Source organism: Octopus sinensis, linkage group LG23 (assembly GCF_006345805.1).
Source record: "Octopus sinensis linkage group LG23, ASM634580v1, whole genome shotgun sequence".
Lineage (NCBI taxonomy): Eukaryota > Metazoa > Mollusca > Cephalopoda > Octopoda > Octopodidae > Octopus > Octopus sinensis.
Window position 1 is genome coordinate 28,064,875 of NC_043019.1, and position 9,245 is coordinate 28,074,119.

At 36.2% G+C, this 9,245-nt stretch overlaps 1 long non-coding RNA gene across 1 annotated transcript; it reads right to left on the reverse strand.

Annotated features, from left to right (window-relative positions):
- Positions 1-4,893: 4,893 nt before the first annotated feature.
- On the reverse strand, positions 4,894-8,086 carry LOC118767601. Its single transcript, XR_005003521.1, has 2 exons — positions 5,996-8,086; positions 4,894-5,965 (listed from the first exon to the last, which is right to left on the reverse strand). It is a non-coding gene; the product is annotated as an uncharacterized LOC118767601 (long non-coding RNA).
- Between the last annotated feature and the right edge of the window lie 1,159 nt (positions 8,087-9,245).

The following is a 9,245-nucleotide window of genomic DNA, read 5'->3' on the forward strand; positions in this document are numbered from 1 at the left end:
ATGGATGAATGCGCATCCAGGCTCAGTGGTTGCGTAGGAAGTCGGGGACAAGATACAGGAAGGAAGAGTGAGAGAAAGTTGGAGCAAAAGAGTATAACAGGGGTTGCCACCACCCCCTGCCGGAGCCTTGTGGAGCTTTAGGTGTTTTCGCTCAATAATCACACACAACGCTTGGTCTGGGAATCGAAACCGCGATCCTTCGACCGCGAGTTCGCTGCCCTAACCATTGCGCCCCCACTTTGAGACTGCTGCTCAATGTCTCCAGACTCATTTTCATCACCAGCTGTTGGCAGATAGAAGGCACAAGTTTTATTGTCATGAATAAAGTGCAAATATTTTCCAGTTGTGACAGGCCAGCCGTGATTGCTATATCCATTAAATTGTCGTAGATCCAAGCAGTGTGTCTATCCTGGTGTGTAAATTTTTGTTTGTATTCTTCATTCAAAGACCAACACAGAAAACGTTATGTGCAGTAAATAATAAGCTTCTGTTGAGTGTTCATAAGTGTTGTTAGTTCCTTCTACAAACAGCTCTAGAAACCCATTTTCATTCACCAGCTGCTATCATGATTACCACAATGACCACAACACCCATGACAAGTGTGTAATTTTCCATTATAAATTCCAAACATGTTTAACCCTTTAGTATTTAAACCGGCCATATCCGGCCAAAATAGCTAATCTGTTTTATGTTCAAACTGACCAGATCCAGGCTCTCACACCTACCCTACAATGTTATTCTACGTTAAGTAATTACACCATCAAGATCTTGAAGATATGAGATAATGCATGATTAATACAAATCAATGGGAATCAATAGGCATTATGTTTGATAGAATAATCTGAACACTAAAGGGTTAAAATCCTTTCAAAGAATATTAAGCTGGTTCTGATATTATGACTGGTGCATTGTTGTATCAACCCCAGAAGGATAAAAGTCTAACTTGAGATTTAAACATAAGGACTAGGTATGTGTGTGGCTGTGTGGTAAGAAGTTTGCTGCCCAACCATATAGTTTCAGGTTCAGTCCCACTGCATGGCACCTTAGGAAAATGTTTTCTTCTTTAGTCCCAGATCAACTAAAGACTTGTGAGTGGATTTATTAGATGGAAACAGTAAGAAACCAGTTATACATGTATGTATATATCCTTTCTGCTATAGGTGAAAGGCCTGAAATTTTTTAGGGGAGAGGTCTAGTAGATTATGTTGACTTCAGTGCACAACTGCTACTTATTTCATTGACCCTGAAAGGATGAAAGGCAGAATTTGAACTCAGAACATAGTGAATCGGAATAAATGTCATGGAGCATTAACGATTCTGCCTGCTTGCCTTCTTTCTTTGTTAAGTTGTATTCTTTATATTTCATCCCTTTAACTTCTACGTTATATTCCCATGGACAACTATTGGCCTGTCATAACCAAAATACAGCAGGCTTGAACAAAATGCCTAGGATATCTCAGTATATCTAATGGAACATCCCCTTTTTTATGCATGTACCTGCTGTGACACAAATTGCACAGACTGATGCAAGACAATTAGATGCATAAAATTCTACCCATAATGGACAGATGCAGGATGAGTCGAAACAATCGTCATACTGATTAAAGACTAGTGCCAAATCTATCTTCTGTTTCCTTCATCAATTATTATTATTATTATTAGTGTGATCATTGACAGAGCGGCTAACCGGCTTCAGTGCCAGTGGCACTTAAAAGGCACCATTTGAGCATGATTGTTACCAGCGTCGCCTTACTGGCACTCGAGCCCCATGCTAGTAGGGTATAAGAGCACCATCCGAGCGTGATTATTGCCAGAGCAGCTATGTAGCCTCCGTGCGGGTGGTACATAAAAGACACCATTCAAGCGTGATCGTTACCAGCATTGCCTTACTGGCACCTGTGCCAGTGGCATGTGTAAAAGATTTGAGCAAGGTCGTTGCCAGTACCGCCTGACTGGCCCCATGCCGGTGGCATGTAAAAGCACCCGCTACACTCTCGGAGTGGTTGGCGTTAGGAAGGGCATCCAGCTGTAGAAACTCTGCCAGATCAAGATTGAAGCTTGGTGCAGCCATCTAGTTCGCCAGCCCTCAGTCATTCGTCAAACCCATGCTAGCATGGAAAGTGGATGTTAAACAATGATGATGATGATGATGATCTTTATTTAATTTTGTGATTTTTAGAATAATGTTTATTAAAATATATTTAAAATCTTTCTATATGATTTATTATTGATATCTTTCACTATTAATTGAATTACTTAAAAGAGGTTTTATCTTTTAATTATTTACATATATTATATTTTGTGAAATTTGATTTAGTATTGCTAAATTGAATTTTTCCCTGTATGTTTGGAATTTTATATTCTCTACTATTAATTATATTATTATTATATATGTATGCATGTATTTGGTACCTCCAAAATAGTGATCTCAATGGTAACAGCATGAAACCACTATATTTTGAGTCTTTGACTGACAAAGAAAACTCAGCTGCTAATATTCCGTGTATAGTGTTTTTGTTTAAATTTCCCATCCATTAAGGTTTCGTCTAGTTTTCCATTTGCTCTGCTTTCATCTTTTTCTCTTTGTGCTGTTTCTGTTCAACCCTTGATATATATATTATTGCAGAATACTGGAAGTGAATGAATCCACACAATGTCAAGACAAGGACACACATGTATGTGTGCATATATATAATAATAATATAAGGGAATATTATTCCAAACTTACAGGGAAAAATTCAATTTAGAAATACTAAATCAAATTTCACAAAATATAATATATATATATAAATTTTGTCTTGTATTTAATCTTTCTATAATATGTAATTTTTCTAAATAGTATAATTTAAATTTTCATTATTGAATTGATAAAAGGTGTTTTATTTTTTATATTTTTATACACACACACACATATATATCATGATGATGATATATACATACATGTTTGTCCTTGTTTTGATATTATGTGATTCATTCACTTCCAGTATTCTGCAATATGTCTGGCCATGGAAATAAGTAAGGGTTGGCAACAGGAAGGGCATCTGGCTGTAGAAAATCTGCCTTGTTAAATTCTGACCAACCCATGAAAGCATGGAAAAGTGGATGTTAAATGATGATGATGATGATGACTATGAAGAAACACTGCAAACATTTTGTCAGTCACTCAAGCCTGACAGCCTTTCTAATCCCATTAAATGGGTTTTTTTTTTTGAAAAACCATTCCTTACTGTACAGAACATTTATAGGTCCACCATCTTAGAAAATCTCTTGACCTGCTAGAAATAGCAGCCAAATCTCAACTGACTATCTTTAAAGGGTAAGGAAACATTGCATAATATAGTCCTTGATATACAATGCCTGAACAAAAAAAAAAAAAGCAAAACAAAACTATAAGATGATTATAACTGTAACAGTTTTGTTCACTGGTCCTTGTTTGATCGGTATTGATCAGGCCTTATACAACAGTCCCTAAGCAATCAGACTGCCATCAATGTGAAGGAGTGCTTCTCCTTGATTCAGTGCTCTTATACTCTCTCTTTTACTCTTTTACTTGTTTCAGTCAGTTGACTGCGGCCATGCTGGAGCACCGCCTTTAGTCGAGCAACTCGACCCCGGGACTTATTCTTTGTAAGCCCAGTACTTATTCTATCGGTCTCTTTTGCCGAACCGCTAAGTAACGGGGACATAAACACACCAGCATCGGTTGTCAAACAATGTTGGGGGGATAAACACAGACACACAAACACACACACATACATATATATATACATACATATATACGATGGGCTTCTTTCAGTTTCCGTCTACCAAATCCACTCACAAGGCTTTGGTCGGCCCGAGGCTATAGTAGAAGACACTTGCCCAAGGTGCCACGCAGTGGGACTGAACCCGGAACCATGTGGTTGGTAAGCAAGCTACTTACCACTAGCAACAGTTACTTTATCCAACATACTTTACCCAGCAGTTACTGTATCAAAGTCACTTTATCCAACAGCTATTTTATTAAGCAGGCAGTTTATCCAGTAACTATTATACCCAGAGGCTATATTATCCAGCAGTTATTTTATTGAACGGCTTCTTTGTCCAACAGCTACTTTAACCAACATCCTAAGAAAAACACTGTTAACCTTAGAATATACCTGATTCTCTTAAAATTTTTTCAACGATGAAATGTTAGAAATTTAACAGAAACTTATTTCTCAGAATTTGGTCTCCTTTTCCGGCAATATATCCTTGTAAATCATAAAGGACACCCATAGTAAAATCTCCATCTTACTGCTGAGGTCTCTGGGTGAAACTTGGAACAGTTAATATAAAACAAATCAATAACAATGTAAAAAAAAAAAAAGAAAAAGAAATAATAATAATAATAATAATAATAATAATAATAATAATAATCTTTTCTACTATAAGCACAAGGCCTGAAATTTTTTGGGAAAGGGCAAGACAATTACATCGACCCCGGAGCTCTAGGTACTTTTGTCAACCCAAAAAGGATGAAAAGCAACACTGATCTCGGTGGGATTTGAACTCAGAACATAAAAGATGGACAAACTGTAGCTAAGCATTATTTTCTAGTGTGCTATTTTATGTTTTTTTTAATGATGATTTTCATATTATTTTAAATTTTTTCATATTTTGTTTCATAAAACTTATTTTTCCATAATTGTTTTCATATTATTATTATTATTATTATTATTATTATTATTATTGCTATTACTTTAAAATTTCTTGATCCTTTCTCACTTTTTATTCGTTTATAAGTTTTCGCTTCCGGTAAATTTCTGAATGATTTAGCATAAACAACAACAACGACAACAACAAGAAATAACATGTGGTGGGGTTTCTGAACAAAGAAGGAACAGGTTCAATTTTGGAAGCTGTTCAGAAATTTCTCGGTCATTTTGTCTCATTCTGTCGACTTTGTGCAACGGAATACAGCCATACAGCAACAACAACAACATGAAGATCTGTGTCGTTTTTTTTTTTAATAAACAGACCCAAATAGGATTGTGCCATTTGTGGCCTTAATATAATAGGTTTATATAAACATAGGGTGTGTATGTGTGTGTGTGATTGTGTGAGTGTGTGTCTGCATATAAAAATGACAATGAAATATACAATTTCCTTCATGGCTATATAATAGGAGTTATAAGTTTACTTACACACACACACACACACATATATATATATATATATATATATATATATATGTATACATATATTGTAATAATAATAATAATAAAATATGGTACAGGAGGATGACAAAGGAACATATGGAAAACAGAGAGAAACATGCAATGGACACTATCACCCCTCATCAGTTATTGACTAAATTTCATCACAATTTCAACACCTTATATATGTACACACAGACAGTCAAAGGCATACATACATGCATACATGCACATATATATATACACTTATATACACACATACTTAAATTTAAAAAGACAAGAGTAATGTACTCAATACCAAAGTAAGAGTATAAGTATTTATGATAGAACTGCAATTACTCTCTGTTTCTATTCTGAGTTTTGTGATTATTTGCTGATCATGTAACGACTGTTGCAACCCCTTTTATCAATTCCAGGCAAAGCTGACCATGGCAGGATTTGAACTCAGAACATAACAGGCCAAAACTAAACTCTAGAAAGTATTTAGTCCACTGTCCTACCAATTTTTTCAAAGACAACTAAGTCAATCAGGTTGACAGTTTATAACCAGTTATGTATAATGTATTGTGTTTGTAATATAACACAGTTGATGTTTAATGGCTATAATTTCCTGGCTGTAAATATTGCTTACTATTGTAAACAGTGGCAGCATAGTAAATTTGATGGATGTTTTCTTTAGCAGTCAGTAATGTGTCTTATTTGTTGTCAATTTAACCTGCAGCTTACCTTCCCATTTAACATGTAGTCTACCTGGCCATCAAACACACAGTCTAAACCTAACCCTAATCCTTATCCTAAACCTAATTCTGACCCTAAACTTTAACTCTTAATCCTAACCCAGATCAGAAATTTCACAGTGTAGACTACAGATACTGCAGTAGACTGCACACCCAAGTAACACCACTTATTGTTTCTATGCTGCAAGAGAAAGACATAGTAAGGCTATTCTACTACATTGAACACTGGCTGTCACAGAACCTACTATCAACAACACATGAGAGTTTAAAGTATTTAACTCTTTAGCATTTAAACTGGCCATATCTAGCCCAAATATTCTGTTTTATGCTCCAATCAGCCAGGTCCCATCTCTCACACCTGTCCTGCAATGTCATTCTAAAAATATACAATCATATCATCAAAATCTTGAAGCTACCAGATAAAGACTCCCTTCAGTCATGAATGCTCATGGGATTGATCCTAAAAAGTTACCTTCTGAGACACAAGTCTGGGCAAGGTTGTTTATGGAAGACAGCAGTTGCCCGTTTATACCAACCTCCCCTCTCTATGTCAGTGATGTCGTAACTTATTTCTACAACTGAGTGAATGTGGAATAATGTGCCTTGCTCAAAAATACAACACAGAACCAGCCCAGTCCAGGAACCAAACTCACTACCTCATGATTGTGAGCCCTTCTCACTAAATACTGAGCTATGCATCGACAAGATAATACATGATTAACTGAAAACAATGTGAATAAATAAGCAATACCTTTGACAGAGTAATCTGAATGCTAAAGGGTTAATATCGACACGGTTGAAAAGGGTAGGTCAGAAGAAATAAGGATTAGGGCACTCTACAGTGTATCTGCCCCTGTTAGCTTTTTATACAGTAGCTAAACGATCCACTGCTTCTGAACAATGTCTACCATGGGGTAAGAAGCTAACGAGGCTCTGATTAGTTAATGGTAAACAGTTGGAGTCTATAAGCTTGATAACAAATCCACAACCCGCAGAGGTTTTTGGATGCAAGTAATTTTGTTTATAAAATCAAAGGTACCATAGCCAGTGAGAACAATTAAATATCTACTAAGGAGAACAACTAGAATCTGTGGAAAATGGTAAGGAGTGGGGGAAGATAGGAAAGTGGATAGAATATGTCTGGGTGTTAAGGAGACGTGTTTCTTAATATTTCTCAATTTGTCCTATGATGCTATCTCATTGTCAAGATATGATGCAAAACTGAGTAGCAACAGAGTGAATCAGTAACTGTCTTCTGATGACTATAAACTTCATGTCATGTATTGAGTACTTTTTTTTTACAACCAAAATCTATGTGTTTGAGTGTATATATAAATATATACAAGCACATAGATAGATAGATAGAAAGATAGATAGTTAGACCGACAGATAGATAGACAGACAAATATTTAGACAAACAGATGGGCATAGAAGCAGATAGGAAGTTAAGTAAGTAGATAGATATAAAAGAAAATAGGCAATGGCCTTTGAGAAAAACCAAACCAATGTTACTTCTGGATTAAGGAGTATACCAGAGCCATGTGTACATACACACACACACACATGCATTCATTGACTGTTATTACCTACTGGGAGTTTACATCATCCATGGATTCATCACAGGAGTGATTTTGGTATCACCTGGTAATTCAATTAAACAGCCAATGGCTTGTACGTCTTTGACATACATAAATTATGTATACACAATAATATTATGTACACACAAACGCATATATACACACATATGCATACATACATACATACGCTTTTGAAGGGAGTATTTATTTTGTCAGTCTTATTAGAAACAAAGGGCAAAGTTGTCTTTGGTGTCAAAGAACAATAACCGAGTCAGACACATGCACATATGGCTCAGGTATATATATATATATATATATACAGCACTTGCAATGCCTGCAAAAAATATAAAAAGTCAGCGTTTCAGCCTGTATGCTGTCTTGAGTCCTTACTAATCGTAATGAAAGGAAGACATGAGATGGAAGGAGAAGGAATGTAATACAAGCAAATACTATATCTCAGAGTATGGCAAGATGACAATGTTAATAATAATAATTTCTACTAAAGGCACAAGGCCTGAAATTTGGGGTGAGGGGACTAGCTGCTTACCTATTTCTTTACTACCCACAAGGGGATAAACACAGGGGACAAACAAGGACAGATAAATGGATTAAGTCGATTATATCAACCCCAGTGCGCAACTGGTACCTAATGTATAGACCCAGAAAGGATGAAAGGTAAAGTCAACCTCGGCGGAATTTGAACTCAGAACGTAGCGACAGACGAAATACTGCTAAGCATTTCGCCCAGCGTGCTAACGTTTCTGTCAGCTCGCCGCCTTAGTTGCTTACATCGACCCCAGTGTTTCACTGGTATTTAATTTATCAACCTTAAAACGATGAAAGGCAAAGTCGACCTTGGCACAATTTGAACTCAGAATGTAAAGATAGACAAAATGCCAGCAAGCATTTTATCTGGCGTAGTATCGATAATAACAATCGTTTCTAGTATTGGCGCAGTTTAGAAGGTGGAGGAGGTTTTAGTTGATTAAGCATTGATACTACCCCAATACTTGACAGCTATTTCATTTTATCAATTCTGAGAAGGATCAATGACAAAGTTCACCTTGGTGGGATTTGAACTCAAAACACAAAATGTCAAAACTGCAAGGCATTTTGTCCCACGCTGTAATGATTATGAACAGTTAACACAGGTTATTTCTGAGTGAGATTATTAATAGCCCCTGGTTGCTTAGAGATTGGAAAAGGTGACTTGGAAGGCTTCCATGACAGTTGGAAGATGACTGAGTTAAGCAATTTGGGTGAAGATGGAAAAGAATGGCACAATCAAGACAGAATCAGAAGTGCATAGTGATCAGTGGTGTGTAACAGCACCTGATGATCTGGTTGCTATTGTGATTTCTGACTTGACCAGAGACTGCTTAAGATAAAAGGCAAGTATAATGGGATGTTGAAATATTCATGTCTCTCCCAAGGGCATGACTGGAGAGAAATAAGTCAAAAATAATTTAAACTATATCACAGGATTATATAAACTGCTTTTTCGTTGCTCAGCATTGTATCATTTAATATTGCTTTTTGATATTTTTTTTTTAATCAGACACAAATTCATTATAATTTTTGGCAAGAGGGAAATGGCTGATGTGATATAGGTTTTAATGAGCATTACTGAGACATAGCTTCAACTGGGGATCGAAGCTTCAATGTGATATCAGCTTGATTACTATTGACGTATCTATCTACATTCCTACTACTTATTTATCGAGCTGTCTATTTTGTTGGGTGACTTGTCTGGA